The sequence below is a fragment of the Quercus robur genome, chromosome 2 (genome assembly GCF_932294415.1).
Source record: "Quercus robur chromosome 2, dhQueRobu3.1, whole genome shotgun sequence".
Classification (NCBI taxonomy): Eukaryota; Viridiplantae; Streptophyta; class Magnoliopsida; order Fagales; family Fagaceae; genus Quercus; species Quercus robur.
In genome coordinates this window covers 76,981,573-77,004,623 of record NC_065535.1, presented here as the reverse complement: position 1 = coordinate 77,004,623, position 23,051 = coordinate 76,981,573, and the positions used below count along the sequence as shown (strand labels likewise).

Here is a 23,051-nt window from a genome sequence, read left to right as displayed (position 1 = left end):
AGAAAATGGTTTTGATTTTAAATTCATTTTAAATGCTGACATGAGCTTTTTAAATGTCAATTAAAATTTTTTATTATTATTTTAATAGCCATGTAAGCACTCTTTTGCCAACAGTGTCATTTCATCTACCACATAAGATATTTTTGTTACAAAGATGATTGTAGAGACTAAAACGGAACACGTTTTTTAAAATAAGGACTAAAAGCGGTAAAAATAAAATCTAGGGATCAAAGTGGGAATCGCCTGAAAATGTAGGGACGAAAATGCAGTTTTCGCCTTAAATATTTCATTGTATTATTTTTCTTTTAAATAAAATCTAATTGTATACAAATATAAATAAAAATTCACAATCAACTTGAATTTGTACATGCAGCTTGCAACATGCTCCATGCTCAGTCATAGATTGCTCCTAACTTGCACGCTGTGAGCAACCTGCTTACAATTATTCATCCAAAGTAAAAACAAATAAAAGTTTTTCCATATAAATATAGAGGGTTAAGTTCATCTACATGTACAACCTTCTATTTAAGGTACAGATTTAGTACCAGTAGAGATAACAAACAGTCGATCCTCTCCATTTCTCTTTGAAATTGACAGGATCTTTATGAAATGTATCAAGGGTCGTAGATGTGCTACCTCAATTAAAATTTAATAACTTAACCTAGTACATTTAACTATGGTTAAACACACGGTTAACCTAGCAAGATCTCTCTCTCTCTCTCTCTCTCACGAAACCCATCTGAGAATTTCAAAAAACCAATCTCCAATGCTTCGCTTTCCTCTCTTAACCCTGTCGTCGTTGCTGCCACCACCACCATCCTCGCACTAAGCCATCATTAGCACGAAGTCCTCACACCAGCCTAGCATCACCGGAACAACCACTACACAATAAGTTCTCTCTGATTTTCTCAATAAGATCGATTTAGTTGGTAAAAACATATATAAAAAAAAAGGGGGGGGGGGGTGGGGAACATAGTATGATACAGCTTTTTTTTTTTCTTTTTTTTTTTTAATGGATTATTTGGTACTAAATTTGGTTTTTTTTTGCTGCGGTTTTTTTTAGTTGTTGGTTTTGAGTATAGGGATTAAAATTAGCTGGTGGATGTTTTAACATTGTGGAATATGAGCAGTTTTGACTTGGTAAGTACTTTAATTATTCAATTAAAATGATTTTTACTAATTGAGTTAATTGGAATCTAATTAATCATTCAAATTTAAGATGTATAAATAAGATTTTTTTTTTCCCTCTCTTTTGGTCCACTTAAGGCCAATTTTTTTTTTCTACAAATAATTCAATATTTGGGGGAAATGGTGATTTGAATCTTGGATACCTCTGTTGAAAATACTAAAATATGCCAACTAGCGAACTTAATTTAAGATAATTATGTCCTACCAAAATAAATAAAGTAACCAATTGATCTATTTTGTGATTGGATATAGACCTTAACGGGATCAAATAACTAACACTTAAAAGGGTTTGAGGAATAATTTCATCCAAACACACTTGAAAGAAATCAGCACTTTTCATTTTCATTTTTGGATAATTGATCTTGAGTTCAAAGGGAATTGCAATACGCCAAGGTATTACTAAATTTCTTTATTTAGTCTAACTCCAAATTGGGCTATATAGCCTATAGGAAACATCAAATTGCAATAAAATATTTAGAATAAAATAAAAATTACTACTATAAGACTTAATGTAATTTTTTATTTTTAACTTTTTTAGAAGTAACTTGAATATTTCATTGAATAAAACACAGCAATAATCAGCTAAAAGTACAATATTTAAGTATGGAGGAATATCCTCCATCCACACAGATCAACCGCTAATATATCTTGAATGTCTAACAATGTTTTAAGTTAAAGACTTACCTTGTCTACACATACGAGAAAAACTAAAACCGTTAAAGGATATGATCATTTGAGATTGTACAAGAATATGATCATTTGAGCAATGGGCTTCAGCACTTTTGACCCATTAGTCAATCAATGGGCCTAGGAAGAGGAGTTCCTCTTAGAAAGGAACGAAACAGTATAAGGGCCTATGAAGGAGGCAAAAATGGCCCATTACCATCAATTTTGGAAATAATTTGCCCAGAAACACTGTTTCTGAACTATATAGCAATGTACCACTTTTTCTGGTACTCGAGCTTGGTGAGCTCGAGTACCATGTTTTTTTAATCCACTGTCGCCCCATATTCAAGGAGTCCTATAGTGGCATTTTTAAGCCCTATAGTGACGTTTTCGGGCCCTATAGCGGCGTTTTTAAGCCCCCAGACCAGGTTAAGGGGCCCTATAGTGACGTTTTCAGGCCCTATAGCGGCGTTTTCCTGCAAAAAAAATTTTATAAGTCCCCATAACAGGTTCAAGGGGCCCTATAGTGGCGTTTTTAAGCCCTATAGTGACGTTTTTGGGCCCTATAGCGGCGTTTTCCTGCAAAATTTTTTTATAAGTCCCCATAATAGGTTCAAGGGGCCCTATAGTGGCGTTTTTAAGCCCTATAGTGACGTTTTCGGGCCCTATAGCGGCGTTTTTTTTTTTTTTTGAGAAGATGTTTGACCAATGAAAAGATGGTACTCGAGCTCACCAAGCTCGATTACCAGAAAAAGTGGTACATTGCTATATAGTTCAGAAACAGTGTTTCTAGGCAAATTATTTCCAAAATTGATGGTAATGGGCCATTTTTGCCCTATGAAGGACATGTGAATGGGCTGCACCCCTAACTGATGCATATGTGAGAAATGTCACATTCTTCCCCTCTTTTAAGCCACCAAATGATTGAGACCATCCACCCACCTGCAATTACAATTCACGTTTCATTAAATTTCTGTGACTAAATGAGCAATTACTACATTCTTTGTGGCTCAGCCAAATAGTGTTTACTTCACCAAATGCCTCAATTTGAGACTTTGTTTAAATCTGTTAGTTTGATGTAATTGAGTATTTTAAGGCTTAGTTTTAACAAAGTTGGAATATCAAGTTCAATATTACAAATTTTAATAGATCAACAGTTGAATGAAATTCCAATATTTTTATTAAGCCTAACAAATGACTTTAACCCAATGAATCATTGGGTTGAATTTTTGAGCTGCAATAGGTTGGATTGGGAATTTCTCAATCCGAAGAAGCTAGGTTGGGTTGACCCAATTCAAGCATGCCCCTGCGTATAATCTAATTATGTTAATTAAAAATTGTTAAGATCAATCTACCTTCACTATATTTGAAGCTATTTAAGATAAGAAAGCTAGTGCCATTGTGTTTGTCCAACCTTTTAAAATAAAAGAAACCAAAATTTAAGAAACCATTGTCACACTCAATCAAAAGTAGATGTGGAAGTAGAGCAGCAACAACAACAAAAGCAAGAAAAACAAGTAGTGGGATTAGAAAAACAGCTTCAATATAATAATAATGCACAGCTCCCTCCTTGCATGGACACAACTTCTACAATGGTGGGAATGGAGCCTTCTAGTGAGCAAGAAGAAGACCCTTGGAGATGCGAGTTAAATGACCTGTTTGACCACAGGATTTGAGGATGACATTGATTTTATATTTGAAGCAGCAGCAGCTGTGACACACCAAGATGTTGTTGATGTCAAAATGGATGGCATTTTGGATGATATTTCAGGTTTTGATGAGACTCTCAAGGTTGTTGGTGTGTCAAGGAGCTTGGACAATATAATTGGGCAGTAGAGGTTGTTGTCTTCTTCTTCTTCTTCTTCATCTGCTATTTCTTCTCCATCTTCTTTTACTACAACCTCGGTTTCTTGTATCTATTCTGCACCCCTAACTGATGCATATGTGAGAAATGTCACATTCTTCCCCTCTTTTAAGCCACCAAATGATCGAGACCATCTGCTCACCTGCAATTACAATGGAAAATTATTAGGTACTCCCAGAGTACGCATTTATAGTACTCCGAGAGTACACAATAATTTTCCAATAACAATTCACATTTCATTAAATTTATGTGACTGAATGAGCAATTACTACATTCTTTGTGGCTCTGCCAAATAGTGTTTACTTCACCAAATGCCTCAATTTGAGACTTTGTTTAAATCTGTTAGTTTAATGTATTTGAGTATTTTAAGGCTTAGTTTTAACAAAGTTGTTAAAAATACTTAGTATTCTCAAAAGAAAAAATAGTGAGTTAATCACATGTTGAAAAATGAGTGTGAGTAAAAGAGATTTAAAATCTATGCTGTGTATCCAAAAGTTATGCCTTTTTGGATATACATCACTATAAGTTTTTTTAAAAAAACCTTCTCTCTTCTCTCCGTATGTATGTTAAAAATACTTAGTATTCTAAAAAAAAACAAAAAAACAAAAGTTCAATATTACAAATTTTAATAAGCCTAACAAATGACTTTAACCCAATGAATCAACCCAACACCAGTTGGGGTGGGTTGAATTTTTGAGCCGCAATAGGTTGGATTGGGAATTTCTCAATCCAAAGAAGCTAGGTTGGGTTGAAAATACCCCTTACCCAATTCAAGCACGCCCCTGTGTATAATCTAATTATGTTAATTAAAAATTGTTAAGATCAATCTACCTTCACTATATTTGAAGCTATTTAAGATAAGAAAGCTAGTGCCATTGTGTTTGTCCAACCTTTTAAAACAAAAGAAAGAAGTACTGAGAGAATTACAGAATTATATATATACCTGCTTCTTGTCATACCAAGTACCATATTTTGTAAAAGGTGATAGCTTCAAATCCTTCGCCAGCTTGTTAGCAATTATTCTTGTTTGAGTGAGAGGAATTTTGGAATCTTGGTCACCACTGTTTGATGTAAATGTACTCATAAACTTTTCAAGAAAATGTCAAGGAGAACTGGAAAACTACTCTCAAGTGTTCAACTTCCAATTTTGTAGTTTTGGATGTCAATAAAATGTAAAGAGAAAAATCAATACTTAGAAGTTAATTGTGATGTTTTAGAACCTGTAGAGCATGATAGGAATGCCAACCTTTATAAGGTCTGAGATGAGGGGTATGAGGTTCATGTCCAAGTTATCTTCTTGATATTCAAGAGGCCTGCAACTTTTACACGTTTTGATTAACTAATCTATAAATCAACTTGTAAGTAAACTACAAAGTAAACCACTAGAGAATATCTTTTTACTCCACACACACACTGAAAGTGAAAGAAATAGACCCTGTACAGAAGTTCTAATGGGAGGGCAGGTGAGTTATGTTGGCATGCATTGCCTTCTGAACTTGAGGCTTGTTTAGATAGGTGAATTCCCTTCCATTAAGGCATGGATCCCCTCTGGTTCCCCTGCTAGCAACCTGTCAAACTCCTCATTACATATGTGTTTGGTTTAGCTTTTATCTAGAGCCTTTTTAGTTTATTTGTTTATACTAAATCTTTTTATAGCCTCATTTTTCTTGGTACATTTGTACTTTTACCTACTTTCAGTGAATAAGCCAATCCAAGTATCCAACTATATGCTTATAATGCACAATTCAAACTCAGTGTTATTAAACATTGTTGAGGTCTAAAAAAAAATCATAGTAAAATAAGCCCAAGAAAGAATAAGCTAAGCCCAAAAAGAATGAGTTAAGCCCAGAAGGAAAAACCAAGCCAAGTCCAAAGGGAGTATACGAAAGGTCCAGAGGATCCCGAAGCCCAGAAAAGAAAAGCATTCAAAAAAAAAGATCACGGCAAAATATAAGAAGCAAGGATCCTCAGGCACCATCAATAGACGCAGATCCTTTCAGGCACAAAGAAGAAGGAAGATCGGGACAGCTCGATAGAAAGAAGACAGAGAAAGAAAAAAGAAAGAGAAAAACAAAGAAAAAAGCAAAAAACGCAAGCGACTTCTCACGGCACAGACAGAAGAATCCTCGGGGAACCAAGACAGGGAAGAAGGATGACAACAAACGATCTTTAAAAAAGGCAGGATGGGATTCCGCCCAAATAGGAAAGAAAAGGAAAAGCTGAAGGCATCAGAAGTGGGGATGCCGAGAAGGGCATACCTCAGCACTCCCAAAGAAGATAGCCAACAAGAAGCTTTCAAAAGAATCAGAACCAAGAAAAGGAAAGAATAAGAAGAAGCGGAAAAGGGACTTACCAAGACAACAGGGACAAGACGTGCTCTGTTCGCAGGAAAGCAAAACAGGGGAACCAATGGTTCCCCGGGACGCCCAGAAAACTCCATTATAAAAGGAGGGGATGGGTTGTGAAGAAAGCAGCGAGAAAAAAAGGGAGAAACATAAGAAAGAAGAGATTCTTTAGGAAAAAACTATCAGAAAATCTGTGCGGAAAGAAAATTACTAAGGGAAAAACGAATACTGCTTCCCGATATCCCGTAAAAGCAACTATGGTACATACTCGGATTCAACGAGAATCAAACTTCGCAAGTTTTGAAGGCTGAAATAGCCATTCAAGGCTGCAATTTTTGAGCTCGATTGGACCTTGTATCACGTCCTAGTGAGCTTTCTGTAATTAAACAGATAATGCCTTAATGAAATTCTGTTTCATAATTCCCAGGATCCCCACAATACTTTTTTTTTTTTATCGTCTTGCTAATCCTGCTTTTCTTTCTTTCTGAGCTTACGTTGTTAATTTCTGGCACTCCTCGATATCCTTGTTTGTCATTTTTTTTATGTTGTCAGGAGTATTCTTTGCATTCACTTGATTCTTAAACAGTCATTTAGCTGCGGTGAGTCAAGGCCCAGTCCACCAAATCCTTTCTTTTTCATTCAGGCTCGGGATCCTTGGGCCTGAGTACCCCGAAAAAAAGACACTCTCACAAACATCATAAACCATTGTGTATGCCATTGCATGAATCTTCCTATGCTTCCCCTTGGGCCTAAATTGCTCAGCTGAGCTTAATGACAAGAAATTTGGCAAGAGGAGGTCATCATGAGCAACATCTGCGCTAATTTCATCAGAAGCTCTATTAAACATGAAAGTTCAATATGTGTATAAGATACCCTTGAACGTTTAGACCCCCAATTACAAAATAACCAATTCAAGCTTTATGACAAACAACAAGTGTGCGGAAAATGAACACAAGCTATAAACAGAATTGGTAAACAATCTAAGCCAATTAAAATCACATCCACAGCAGAAAACAAAAGGCAAAGATTAAGGGAAGAGAGATGCAAACACAAGGACAACACAACGATGTGTTATTGAAGAGGAAACCGAAGCCCTCGACGTAAAACCTCTCCGCCGCCCTCCAAGCGGTAAGTAATCCACTAGAAAATGTAGTTGGGATACATGAACAGCAATAGACCCTCCAAGCCTAATCTACCCAGTATACCTAAGCCCTCCAAGCTTCTTGCTCTAACGAGGTTGCGCTAAACCTATTTCTTTTCTAGCTTCCCGGATTCCGCTACTTGACCATAGCATCAACTAATGTGAAATTGGTTCCTTCCTAACTGCTTCCCAGAACACCAAACAGCCCTCTCACAGTAATGGATATGGTAAGAAAAGGTTTTGGTAAAAGGTCTCTTAAGGATTTAACAATGGAGAGGAAGAAAGTAGTGGAATTTGAAGAGTCTCTTATGTGAAGATCCCAGTGTACCTAAGCCCTCCAAGTTTCTTGCTCCAACGAGGTTGCGCCGAACCTATATCTTTTCTAGCTTCCCGGATTCCGCTACTTGACCATAGCATCAACCAATGTGAAATCGGTTCCTTCCTAACTTCTTCCCAGAACACCAAACAGCCCTCTCACAGTAATGGATATGGTGAGAAAAAGTTTTGGTAAAAGGCCTCTCAAGGATTTAACAATGAAGAGGAAGAGAGTAGTGGAATTTGAAGAGTCTCTTATGTGAAGATTGTGGATGACTCAATCTTGTTTTACTCTAGGGTTTCTCTCTCAAAATTCTCCCTGGAAGCTCTCTTTCTTTCGTGGGTAAAAGGGGTATTTATACTGGGGTGAGAATGGAATGTGAAGAGTCAAGTTTTTCAAAACAGGGCTGGCTCGCGGCTTGGCCTCGCGGCTTGACTGAGTCACGAGATCCAGCCGCGAGATAACTGAACGGCCAATTATCCTATTTTGTCCTGTAGTGCTCTAGCTAGCATGACGCTTCAACTTCTGGCATGCTTGGCACATGTGCAGCTTCTAGCGGCTTGCAGCCGCGAGTCACCCGCGAGATCCAATCGCGAGTCTCTATTTTTTCTTGTACATTCTTGAGCATTTCTTCACACTATCTCACTCACTACCCTTACAAAAATCCCACCTAAATACAGGGTTACTAATTGCTCAAATAGAAGCAAATCTGGTACGGAATAAAGCCAATAAGATGATTGATTAAATTCAACCTTACAATCTCCCCCTTTGGCTATTTCATGACAAAACCCTAAAACAGACTCTAGACTTAACATGTGAGTTGGGAACAGTTGAACATAACTCACTCACACCTAACTCTAGAAACTGTGAAGCTCTTGAATCATATGAACATGAATCTCCTGAAACACAACAATACACCATGATCATTGTACGCAGAAAAGCATGAAATGCATATGAAGCAGGCATGATGTGATCAAGCAAAGATGGAGTTAAGAAACAAACCATGGCTAGATCAAACAATTAATCACTACAAGATAGTGACCACAATGCTCATTCACACTTGGACATACAAGCTAACAAGAACAATGCAAGTCACTTGTATGCCTAACACTCAACCAATGCATAATACACTAAGTATATGTATCTAGGAACAATCCTATAAGGGCACAAGAGTGATATGACTTAACAAGAAAATGCATGACATTTAGTTAGAAGTACTGATTTAACAAAGCATAAAGGCTACATACAGCATGGTACAGATCATAAAGCCTATAGATAATGAAAACAAACCCTAAAAGCTTACAAAAGCAACATGGGTACAAACCACATTATATACTGAAAAACATCATCAATATATAAAAAGTAAACCAACCATGAGTTATGAGTTAGAACCAAACATAAACTATAACCACAGTGTATCAAACCCATAATAACAACAATTATCCAAAACATAATCCTATAAGTTAAAAAGTAAGACCAAAACAAAAGTATGTGTGGTGTAACTCCCCCTATTACTATGCACACTTCCCTTTGATCTTTCTCCCCCTTACTATATGCTCTCCCCCTTTTTGGCACGAATAGCTAAAGGTTGTCTTTTAACTTTTGTTGAATAGCTTCTAGCTGATTCTCCATGGTCTCGAGTCGCATTTGGACATGGTTGTTGGTGGAGTAGAGAAGTGTCACCATTCCCTCAATGCGCTTCTGAATACTTTCAAGCAAACTACCCAATCTATCAGTTTGAGGATCAAACTGTACTTGCGGAATGCTAGTTTGTTGAAATTCAGGGATGACATGCGAAGTGGGTGTGGTATGTACATGTGTCTCTGACTCAGGAGCAGACAGAGTAACTGGAGAGATGTGTGCACTCTTTGGTGTTTTAGAGGAATGACTTTTGCTAGCTTGTAGAATGAACATGGAAATTGGACGCGAACAGGTCATCATTTTTCCATCTGAGGGAGGATTAATACCTTCACGAAGAATGAACTTCATGATGAGACTGATGTGCATGAAATTTATATAATAAAATACTCTCATATTTGCATTTTTGGCCATACTTTTAAGCTATCTCGTGATTGATTATAAAGAATCTTTGTTTTATAGGTGATAAAGGTTTTACATGATAAAGGGAATTAATGAAAGAGAAGGAATAGAAAAATCATTGAAGAAGCAATTCACATGGAGGTTAAATGCTACAAGATGGGCCCAAAGTCAAGCCAAACTTTAAAGAGATCCAGTGAAGTAAAGAAAAAGCAAAGAGAAGAATGAAAGAAGGCCCAATCCAGGCGTGATTTAAAGAAAGAATAAAAGAAAAAAAAGATTGAAAGTAAGAGAATGAGAAGTGAAGCCCAATTCTAATGTCCTGGATGTGTGGCCTACAACTAATAATAAATAAAGTCATTGTCCGACTTGTACTAGGAATGTGTCAGGTGGCTTCTCTCTTTTAAGTGGTATAGGTCGGTCTTTGTGTGATATAAATAGGAGCAAAACAGAAAAATAGAGGGGGTTGAGGCTAGTGCTAGGGCTGAGGACTGTACATAGAGAGTGTGGCTACTTCTTTGGTTTTCTTCCATGACAGTTAGTTTTATTTTATTTGTCTAGTTTAATGTTTAGTATTTTATTTTTGCGTTTTAGTTCAATTACTATGAGTAACTAAATTTATAATTAGGGTTGGGGATGAAACCTTGTTAAGGATTATCAGTAATATTTATGTGATTTGATTTTTCCCACAATAATTGTTCTTTAATGATTTAAATAGTTCTTGCTTCATATCAATTGACTAAGATGGGATTCTAGATATGAGTTCAATCATGTTTTTCTCATGATTTGTCTTAAAAGCAAAGAAGAACATGCTTTTGATTTTTAAAATAAGGATTTTAATGATGATATTTTCCATGAAATCAAGATTGATTTCTAGATTATCATGTAGTGAGTTGGGAAAAATTAATGATCATAAATATATACTGATATGACTTACAAGGCGGATTCCAAAACCTTAATTCGTTTCCCTTGATTGTTTACATCTTTTTATTGTTTTATATCTTTTGCTTAGTTTAACTATTTGCTTAGTTTATTTAATCTCAGAAAACCAATTTTTATTAAACTAGATTAGGATTAATTTGGTTAAGGTTTAATTAATTTTCCTACATTTATTCAAGTCCCTGTGGGTTCGACCTCGTTCTTGTCCAACTATACTTCGGTACGGTTCGTACACTTGCGAGTACTTTAAAATTTCACAACAGAGACTGCAAAATGGAATACATCCTCGTGCTGCTGATCGAGCCGCGGTCTTCCTTATGGTTTGAAAGATGTGGGCACAGATATCAATGGGGGCTCCTGTAATAAGATCACAGAGGAATTGAGCTCTTCCAAGATTGATGAAAGTCGTGTTTGACAGTGGGTAGAGATTGTAGAACATGATCAGCTTTAGTGTGGTCAACTCAGGTGCAAACTTGGCAGTGCTTATGGATGTCCCTATACTAGAGACTTCATGGTCAAGCCAAGAACTTGTAGAATGTCTTGAGTCTCTGGAGTTCGATCATCATACGGAGTTAGATCCACATTCTTAGGTCTAGTGATGCGGAGAATTTCGGCTATGGAGTTCGGGGTGATGATAAATTCCTTTCCTCTTACCCAGCAAATTAGCTTAACTCCAAGGTCACTTGAATTAGAGTAACATTCCTTAACCAGTTCATCCATTGGGTCTTCAAAATTCCCAAATAAGTTTGCCCAATCTCTTGACTTAAAGATCCGAGGGATAAAAGTGGTCCCCAAGGTGTCAAACTCAACCACACATTCCACTATAGGAGATACCCTGTCAAAGATGTTTGAGTAGATGTGTGAGGTAAGCGGGGTTCTAAACCTCTCACAATTGGAGTCTTTAGATGACTGAGATGAGAGTCAAGTTTGTTTAGTAACCGGGGTTGATGGATCATCAATTACAACGTCTTTGCCTTTAGAGGATCGACGAGACATCTGCAAGAGAGCAGGCACACAGCAAAGAACCAAAAACAGCACCACAAAGGACAGATATCAACTTGATTAGATTCAGATAAAAATGTGAACCAGTGATATCTCACACAATCACAAACATGAGTCAGGTCAGTACCAAACAAAATCATAAGCAATACTGAAGTATTGAATGAGGCAGGAGCACCAAAATGGTGATTGTTCAAGAGAACACTGAATAACACAAATTTACAAATAACTATCATTGAGACAATCTACCATGAGCATGATATGCACAGATCAAACACAGTAGAGAACTAAGGAAGGATAGCTCAAATTAGACCATAGTAAGACAGGAACAGGTATAAAATAGCAATATGTAAGAACAGTGGAAACCACATACATGCAAAATAGAGCAAAGGACAATGAGGCATAACATACTAAAAATGGAATGTTTTAAAAGAATACCCTCAAGACAGAAGCACACACACGATATGGCAACATAAAAACACAGTAATATAAGATAAGCAATCCAAAGCCACAGACATACTTAAACACTCAAACTCACAAACGGAGTAAAACACAGAAAAACACCAAACCCATATACCAAATGAGTAAGTAAACCAACAAAAGCCAAAGCATAGAACAAATATTAGCACAATGTGACTAACAATATGATAGCAGATGAAATCAGCAACAAAAACAACCAACCATAAACAACCAAACCCAGCAATCTAAGAAAAAACTGTTCGAACACAGTATGTCTCAAAATACAGTGACAACTCAAAAAGCAAGAAAATAATACTCAAAACGTAAAATATGAAGTGAGGAAGAGAAGACCCATACCTTTTCTTGATGATTTTGAGAAGAAATGAGGCAAAAATGGAGTTTGTAGAGAGTGATACAGAGTGTTTGGGTCAGTTCCAGTCGAATGAGAAAGTGAATCGTCACAAAAGTTCGAGGAAAAACTGAAAATGGTTTTAAAAACCGCCCTTACTGTGCAAAACACGCGTTTTTCGCGACTGAGGTAAGTCGCCAGGAAGTCGCCAACAACACCCGCCAAAAACACTTCAAATCAAAAGTTTTGAAAAATTTGCTAAGTGTTTTTCGCAACTAGAAGTCTCACTCGCGAGGGAGTCGCGAGCTGAGCCGTGAAAATCTCTATGTACCCCTCGCGACTGGACCTTCCACTCGCAAACAAGTCGCTAAAATTGACCTGCGAGCTCGCAATTGTGGCATGTGACTTAACTGACCCGCAACTGAGTCACCAAAATAGGGAAACACTATTTTTGAAATTTTCTGTTTTTGTGAGAACAAAATACTTTCCAAAAACAACTAAAACACTCAAAAATCTGTTTGTGTTTGAATCAACAAAGATTGAGCATGTGAAAACACATTTTATCAAGTACAATCACACAAATGAATATGACATTCATTGAACATAAACTTGTGTGTTGTGTATGGGTATCAACAATGAGATAGTCCTTAGTCTAATGTGAAGCTTCAATGATCAATTCAACAAAGGTATACACAATTAACACTAGATCATGTGACCTATCTCAATTATAGAAGTTTGCATATATGACCTCCCACAAGACTTGATTACATAATTTGGATCTTTACATTTGACTCTACTTTCAATCATAACATTTGATCTTTTTGATCCTTTTGAAACAATCACCTCTCATTGTGAGAGTGATATTTGATATTTCACTTTGATGAGATAGCCTTTGGCTTTTTGAATAATCATACACTTTATTTTTGGTCGCTTTGCCTTTTTCCTAGTCGAATACTAATATGTGCGATAGGCTTTTTCAACTCAATATCTCTTTACATTTGGTGAGCTCTTTTTAGCAAAAAAAAATAAAGAGTGGGAAAATATATAGGCACAAGTCTATGTATGTCTCAAGATCAACATAACCATTCACTAATCATTCATGACAAGTTTGAAGATCTATTTACAACAGTCACATAGATTTCAAGATTTCTCCCATAGTGATAAGAGTGTAAAGGAACAAGTTACGCTCGTAAATGCACAAAGCCATTAGCACAAAGGTACAAGGCAAAACAAGTTTTGAAACAAAACTCAACAATGTTGATCAAACTTTTTGACTTTCTACTTTTTATGTGGTTTTTGGATTTTTGACACAAAAGAAAGAAAAGATTGATCAGAAGCAACAATTAAAAAAATTTAAATGATAGAATGCAAAAACAAACAAACAAATTTCAACCCACACAATAAATAAGCAAACAACCAAACAAAGTCACAAAGCATAGGAAGTATTGATGCATAGACATGTTGTAATGCTTATGCATGAGTACCCTTTTTCACCCACACGTCACTTGCGTTTGAGGTGATTTCCTTATAGGATTGGGTGCGAGAGTTAGGGCTTTCAAACCTTCGTGTGAAGCTTTCCAAGCAGTTGGTAAAAGCACCAATCATCTTCATTACGTCCATCATTCCAAGATCACCAATTTGATCTCTTGATGGGTCACCAGCCCAATTTCTCCTGTCATTTCTAGGTCCTCGTGACCTTGGAGCAAGTGCACTATTCATTGCTCTCAGCTTTTGACAATTTGGTCGAGTATGCCCTTGAAGTCTGTAGTGATAACACACATAGTTCGATCTAGGACCTCTTTGTGATCGTGGACGAGACTTGGCTCGAGATTCAGACCTGCCCATAGATTGATTACGGGGGTTTTTCAACATCCGTTGGTTCTCCACATTCCTCTTCTCCTCCATCTTGGGCTTCTCAGCAGTAGGGTCAACTTCAAATGGCTCTCTGGCCTTTATAAACTTCACTTCTTTAGTGATATTGCCAGATGAGCTACTCCCTCCGGTATATCCTAACCCAGATTTGTCTGAAAAATGCTTTTGAGATGAAATAACATCATCTAGCTTCTTGGTGGAGACCCTCTCTATCTTGGCATTTGCTTGCACAACCTCTTACTCAAGAAATCTCACTTTTGTGTAGGCTTCTGACAGCTCACCATTCAGTGTCTCTATCTCACATTTGGCCTCCTTATAGCGAATTAGGAGACTTTTATAGTCCTCCTCTGCCTTCTTCATCTTTCTCACAGCTACCTTGGCCACCCTTGTGTACTCACCCGACTTCTCCAGGAGTGAGTTATAATTCTCTTGAAGATTGGTTGTGCTTTCATCTTCTTCAGCATCTGATTCTTCATCACTATGTTTTCCAAGTTCACGTACAAGTAAATTCAACTCGTCTGAAGACTCAATATGGGCAATAGTCATAAAAGCATAATAATTCCCTTCTTCATCATAGCTTTCCTCAGAATCTGAGTTGGATGAATCCAAGTCACTCAATGTCGTGGCATACACCTTACCTTTCGATTTCAAATAATTCGAACATTCTTTCTTAAAGTGTCCATGCCTGTTGAATTCAAAACAAGCGACACCTTGTGTAGATTGGGATTCTTTTCCATCTTTCTTTTTGAATTCCCTTTTCTCCCTTCCTGAACTTTGGAATTTCCCTTTATCACCAAATTTACCATTATTCTTGAATTTCAAGAATTTTCGGAAATTTTTCACAAGGTATGCAACATCTTTGTCAACCACATCCTCATCCGATGAGTCATGGACTTCCAACTTTTCATTAATGGTCTTAAGAGCAAGAGATTTGCTCTTCTATTGAGTGGGCAGCGACATTTCATAAGTCTGAAGAGAACCAATCAGCTCTTGGACTTTGATGTCATCAAGGTCCTTACTCTCTTTAATCGCTGTCACTTTGGCACAAAAACTTTCCAGCAATGACCGAAGGATCTTCCTTACTATTTTAGAATCCTTCATTTTTCTCCCCTAAATTGAACTTGCTAACAACCACCTCATTCAGCTTGCTATAGAAAGAGTCAAAGGACTCATCCTCACTCATTTTGAGCTCCTCAAACTGAGTGGTTAGCATCTACAGCTTGGTGTCTTTCACTTTCTTCGTGCCTTCGTAGGTGGTCTCCAATATCTCTCATGCTTCTTTGGCAACGATAATGTGAGAAATCTTATGAAACTCATTTGGAGACACACCACAGAAAATTGCGTTAAGTGTTTTACTGTTAGCATTAGATGCAGCGAGTGCTGCCTTATCCCATGTGGATTTGGCTTCCTCAGGCCTGGTCCAACCTATATCAATAGCATCCCAAACTGATTCATCAATGGAACATAAAAATGCTCTCATGCGAACCTTCCAAAAAGCATAATTACTACCATCAAAATATGGAGATGCATTTAGGGATTGAGACCAATCCATCTCAATATAGGGTCAAGGATCACACTATGGTAATGAAACCAATAAAAGTGTACCCGCTCTGATACCAATTGAAAGTTCAATATATGTATAAGACACCCTTAAACGTTTAGACCCCCAATTACAAAATAACCAATTCAAGCTTTATGATAAACAACAAGTGTGCGGAAAATGAACACAAACTATAAACAGAATTGGTAAACAATCTAAGCTAATTAAAATCACATCTACAACAGAAAATAAAAGGCAAAGATTAAGGGAAGAGAGATGCAAACACAAGGACAACACAATGATGTGTTATCGAAGAGGAAATCGAAGCCCTCGGCGTAAAACCTCTCCGCCGCCCTCCAAGCGGTAAGTAATCCACTAGAAAATGTAGTTGGGATATATAAACAGCAATAGACCTTCTAAGCCTAATCTACCTAGTGTACCTAAACCCTCCAAGCTTCTTAATCTAACGAGGTTGCGCCGAACCTATTTCTTTTCTAACTTCCCGGATTCCGCTACTTGACCATAGCATCAACCAATATGAAATTGGTTCATTCCTAACTGCTTCCCAGAACACCAAACAGCCCTCTCATAGTAATGGATATGGTGAGAAAAAGTTTTGGTAAAAGGCCTCTCAAGGATTTAACAATGGAGAGGAAGAGAGTAGAGGAATTTGAAGAATCTCTTATGTGAAGATTGTGGATGAATCAATATTGTTTTACTCTAGGGTTTCTCTCTCAAAATTCTCTCTAGAAACTCTCTTTCTTTCGTGGGTAAAAGGGGTATTTATACTGGGGTGAGAATGGAATGTGAAGAGTCAGGCTTTTCAAAACAGGGCTGGCTCGCGGCTTGACTGAGTCGCGAGATCCAGCCGCGAGATAACTGAATGGCCAGTTGTCCTATTTTGTCCTATAGTGCTCTAGCTAGCATGACGCTTCAACTTCTGACATGTCTGGCACGTGTGCAACTTCTGGCGATTTGCAGCCGCAAGTCACCCGCGAGATCCAGTCGCGAGTCTCTGTTTTTTCTTGTACACTCTTGAGCATTTCTTCATACTATCTTACTCACTATCCTTACAAAAATCTCACCTAAATACAGGGTTACTAATTGCTGAAATACAAACAAATTTGACACGAAATAAAGCCAATAAGATGGTTAATTAAATTCAACTTTACAAAACACATCTTTGCATCCTTGAGACAATTTCCCGTGGATGTCTTCATGAAGATATTTTGAGTCATTGCAAACAGAATTCTTCAACATTAGTGTTTCATTAGATATTGCTCCATGTGACCACAAGTAGTTGCCAGCCTGCACGCTAATGTCTAGGTCCAAAAGTGGATTTCCAAGCTACAAACAACAATGAGAGTAAAGTTATTGTTATTATTAACAACATTGTAATCCAGAAAGTAACTTTTTAGCTCTCACTAATATTGGTCATTACAGCAATGGCTCTCAGCTTGATTGGTTTGTGCTTGTTTGTTTAGACCCCTTAAAACAACTTGTTTAACCTAATATATTAACCAAGTGATTAACCTAATATATTAACAAATTGTTTAGACCCCTTAATGAACCGTTTCAAGGTAAAAACCTGGGGAGGATTTGACCTAGCTTTTCTCAAGGTAAAGTAAATCCACTATAAGAGAATTGAAGTTTTTACAATCAGATTTAACCATAAATCTATTGCTACCTCACGTAGTAACTTACTGACACAACCACGTGCAAGCTCTGAATCCATGGACTCCTTCTCTTCTTGGATTTACACTAACACAAGCACCCTTGCTTGTGACTTTGAGATCCCACTCAAAGGTTTCAAATCACCATCAGTAATGATCTTGATGTAGCAACTATGTTTTACCAACACTTGATTGTAGATCTTGCTCTGGTAGATTCTTATGTAGTTAGAAGGTACAGAACCTCTCAGATCTCACAAAAAGTAACACACAAGTCTTCCAAAAGTCCAAAAAACGTAGCTAGGGTTTCCCTTTTATATGTGAAGAAGTTGGAATGAAACCCTAAACGTTTTTGCGAGCTTGGGCCTGATTTGAACATTCTGCAGAATTCTATTCCTATGATTTTCGATCGGTTGAGTCTAATTCTCAATTGGCCGAGCTTGACAGAAATTGTCTTCCCTTTTTTGCAGTCAACTGGACTTGAAACTTGCAACCAACACTTTTAAGCAAGCCTAACACATAAACTAGACATGTTTTGTTCTCAGTTTGCCAACACAATTAAAACATGATTCTAAACATTTAAGCATCTTTAGAACCTAACAGTTTGATATTTGTTTTCTTATTGTGCTCTATCAACAAGGCTGCAAGCTGTGGGATGTAGTGGCCTGCAACCAAAGATGTCTATATTGAGATAGCTGAATTTAATGATCATATCTAGAAGTTTTAATGATTGTTTAGGTGCACAAAATCTTAATCTTAGAGCTTATACCTATAAAGTTTCATCTATTTTCTTCTTCTTAAAACTAATTAGCAAAAGAAAATCCTAAAAAGCTTGGAGCTTTTTAACGAGTGTGGACTCTACATTTATGATTTTAACTGTTTAAATGGAAGATAGAGTGGAGATAAAGTTCCAACTTAGGATTACTTGCTTTCGTATCATGAAATATTGTCACTTTTTTCTAAAGTTTAAGCTCTTAGGAATAGGTGAACTTAATTATTTAACCAATACTCTAACAATTTTCAATAATCATAATCATGAAATTTGAGGGATAGCAAAAACAAATCATAATTACCTGCATAGCTTTCACCAGTTAAAAACAAATCAGAGTCTTTGTAGTTTGGGAATTCTTCCAGCCAGTTTATTAAAAATATCAAATTATAATTATCTTTGGCTGTTAACCAAAAAAAAAAGAAAAAGATTATGTATTGAAAAGTTTGAGAAATATTAACAAATGCAGAACACAGAAGTAATACTACCAATAGTTAAATGCACATATACCCGTCTGAGTATCATTCCACCTTAAGTAATCCGAGCTTGCGTTTGAGTAGGAAAACCCAACCCCAATAGGTGACTTAACATATAACATGTTTGATTCTATCCAAATATTTCATTATGAAGTCAGTATAGCATGGCAAACTTTTTTTCATTAAAAAAATAAATAATAATAATAACAACTTGCTATATAATGAACTGATATAAACACATTTACCCAAGTTCCATGAATATTTATTCTTGACAGGAAATCCATTATCCCCAGGTTGGAAAGGACCATGTTCCATAAATGCACCATAACCAAGGGAAGAACATCCAGGGCCTAGAATCAAGCATAAAACAGCATTAAGTGTCATAATATACGAGCAAAGCAATGATATACAAAAATTTCACAACTTTTTTCATGACTTGCTAAGATGGTAAGTTGTGATTGGCTAAGCATCACATTCACAAGAGCTTATCAGTGACACTACTTTTATTGTAGATGAATCACAAAATGTTACTTCAACAATTGTGAAAAAAAGTTGCAAAATTTATTGTATGAGTAGACTTATTGATATATAGTATTAGTGGCCATATAGCAAGAAAGATGATTAAATAACTCAGATAATAACCTCCATTGAGCCACAGGGTGAAGGGTCTTGAAAGTGGGCTCGCTGATTTTGCTTCAACAAAGTAATAGAATAGAGGTCGGCCATGCTGAGCATCTGTAGTAATGTAACCAGAAAACTGTTTGAAAGAAACATTGGTTGGCTGTCCAGGGAGGGCTGTTACCACCTCTGCAGAAGACTTAGAATAGAAGGAAAAGATCAACACAAAGAACCAAAAAGCCATAAGAAAGATGGACAAAGGGAAAAGATGTTGGTGTTATAGTCTTATAGATGGTGTAAATAGCATTTTTCCTATGTAGTTTATATATAATTTTGTTTGGGAATAACAATGAAATCAACGTATTATGCACTTCTTCTTCTTTTTTTGGTCAAACAAGGTTTTATGCATATTCTTGTATTTGTTCCCTAGTCCATCCATATAAGATGAAAAGTTCTTCTAATGCCAGGTTCCATATTTTGTCCAATGTTTGGAAAATGAAAATCGGTGAAGATGGATGCATTATTATTATAAAGTTTTTGTGATGGAGTATCCTAAGTGAAGTTTTTTTTTTTTTTTTTTGAGAAGCAAGTGAAAGTTAAGAGGTATACAATATTTCATTTTATTATTTTTCTTTTAAATAAAGTCCAATTGTTAGATTTTAAGTGAATTTCAATTATAATCTAATTTTGCATCATGTGCCTCCTTTAAATTTCTTAATCTGTGTTCCAATTGAGTTGTTAAGTTCAAAAGTCGAGGAGTACTCCATCCAAATTTATGACTTTGTTTGGCTAAAAATACAATTAGTCACCTTGATTAATAATGATTGATTTTTGTCCAATTGCTAGAATAACCCTCTTTCTAGAGCAAGTTCAAGGCCTTGAACAGTCGTCCTAGAAGGAAGGCATGCACGCTACTATAATGTCCGTACAGGCATTATGGAGAGGCTTCGATGTTAACTTTGATATAAGGTTGCTCTATTGTAAATGTGTGCTTGAAGTTGATGAAGAACACAATAGGGATCTTTGATTTGGTATAAAATTTATCCTCTTTCTCTCTATCTCTCTTTGTTTATTATATTTGTTAAATTATCATTCTCTTTGTTCACTTCTAAATTAATCTTGAACTATGGTTTTTTCCTATGCAAATGTGAATGATTTATTATTCATTCGCATTGTTTTAGGACCCACGAGATATATCAAGCCTATAATCAAATACTACCAATACAAGAACAAGGGCTCCAGGAGATAGCAAAGATTTCACTTTCTTATCCTTTCTCATAACATCACAGAGCCGAAGCCAAAACTGAGCGACGATTTAGCCTCACCAACTTCCATGTTTCTTATGGTGTATGTTGTTTTCGTTTTCTATTACCTTATTTATTTATTATTATCAATTTCTTCTAAAAAAACCCATATATTATATCCCATGTTTTTCAATGTTAGGCTCAATTAGTTTGATTTCAATATTTAAAATGGTTATTTTAGTAGGAGATAGAGGAATATGCAAATATCTTTATATTTATACTAATCGCTTTCCCTCTCCTTGGAAAATCGACAATTTTGATTCCTTTTAAGGGTTTTCAATTTTGGAAAATTATACTATTTGGTTTCCCAACCCTAAAAAAGGTTTTATTTTTATTTTATTTTTTTTGGCTTCTCAATTTGTGGTGAAGAAAATGCTTGAATGTGGTGGAAACCAAATACCCAAATATTTACTATAAGCTTGGTTGTCTATCCATTTGTTAGTCTCTATCTTTCAAACTATTGAATACTTTATTTTGTTGAATTATTTGAGTTGTGCTTGATTTCATCTTGGTTTCACTAATTTTTGCAAATAAGCATGAGTGGCCTTTTTTCTATTAAATAAGCCATGTCACACTCAAAAATCGTTGGTTTGTAGGTGAAGCGTTAATTTGCGTGCCCATTTTAAGATTTTGCATATTAAGTTGTTGTTGTTGTTGTTGTTGTTGTTGTTGTTGTTGTTGTTGCTTTTTTTTTTTTTTTTTTTTTTTTTTTTTTTTTTTTGTAGGGTGCATATAATTTGTAGGAATTTTTATGGCTTTTGGTGTTTTAGCTGCTTTTAGGAGGACTAATTTTGATATTGTCAAGTCACTGTGGCATTATTTATGTTGTTGTATCATCACACTGTAGCAATTTCTTAATTAATGGTCGTTTTTGCCTTTCTGAGGGTTTTTATTTTTTTTGGGAATTTAAAGAATTAATCATTATTGAACTGGAAAGAATTAATCAATTTATATTTTCCTTTTAGCTACCTTTTCAAAATAAAAGAAAAAAATTATTGCTACATGATTAGAAAGATACCCCTGTTTGAATTTCACCTTATTATGAGTAAATGAGCTGTCTACAAAGGTGCCTCAATTTTATGTCTTATCCAACTTTTCTTCAATGGTCACAATGTGCATTTTGCATTTTGTAACTCCCTTAATTATATAAAAGCTTGGATATATAATTTGACATGATTGTAAAGCATGCCTAATATGTGTAATTCTTTAAGTGAGTGAAAATTAATCTCCCTTCCCCGGTTTTCATGGGTTATCTCATTTTAAATGAATCAAAACAAAATTATGGGCCCTCAAAATTATGTTCCCCCATAGTGCTTCTTCCCTAGAACTTGGTTGTAACATTAAGGCTATGTTTGGTTAGAATGAAAATAGGGAGGCGTGAAAATAGGGAGGAAGGAAAATAGAGGAAAGAAAATATGAGAAATTTTAAATGGAAAAGGTGTTTGGTTTGAGTGATTTTGGAAGAGAGAAAATGGTGAGACCCACCTATTTTCTCTCATGGCCCACCATTTTTCAGCTCCCCCAAATTGGAAAGAAAATGAGAAAGGGAAGTGATTTAATGAAAATGACATTTTTACCCCTCCTATTCTTCTAAAGTAAATTCAACATTAACACTTTTTTCTTTCCTTTTTTTTTTCCTTTACTGTGTTATTCCCCCCCCCCCCCCCCCCCCCCCTTTTATGGGTTCTTTGTCTCACGTTGAACCTTGCTTCATTTTTCTTTTTGTTTAAAATCTTCTTTTTTTTTTTTGACTTTGTCTTTGGTTTCGTTGAACCTTTTTCTTCCTGGGTTCTTTGCGACTCACGTTTACATAGAACCAGATTTTTCTTTTTCTTTTTCCTTTATAAAATATTTATATAAAATAAGTTATGTAATAAGGGCATGAGAGTAAATTTATACAAACTCTATTTTCTATCATTCTACTTTTCCACCCTCCAACTAAACATAAATGAGAGAAATAAAAATATCTTCTATTTCCCAACTTTTCCATCCTCTCTCAATTTTCTATCCTCACTTTTCCATCCTCCCTCAATTTTCTATCCTCTCACTTTTCCATCCTCTCAACCAAACGAACCCTACGGGCATGGTCGATCAACTGTAATAAGCATTGTAATGTAATAGTTATTCCTATAATTTAGCTATTCTTTAGTTTGGTTATGTTTTTATTACAAGAAATAGTAATTTCAACCAAATGAACCCTAAGGGTACGTTTGGTACACTGTAATAGCTCCTGTAATGGAATAGTCATTCATGTGTAATATCAATTCGGTAATTTGGCTGCACCTTTATTACATGGATTAGTTATTACATTGTAATAACTATTTTTTAAATTTAAGAATAGTTATTCCTCTTTAAAATGAATATAATAGTTATTCCTTAGTGTATATAATTGGTTTTAAAATTAATATATTTCCAAAAATATAAAGTTTTCTTATACATCATCTTTTATAAGTTTTTTATATGTAACAACCAAACTTATGAATAGTAATAATTATTTCA

At 35.9% G+C, this 23,051-nt stretch overlaps 1 pseudogene; it reads right to left on the bottom strand.

The window, feature by feature from the left end:
* Positions 1 to 1,982: 1,982 nt before the first annotated feature.
* LOC126703636 (serine carboxypeptidase-like 46) lies at positions 1,983 to 19,513 on the bottom strand (annotated as a pseudogene).
* Between the last annotated feature and the right edge of the window lie 3,538 nt (positions 19,514 to 23,051).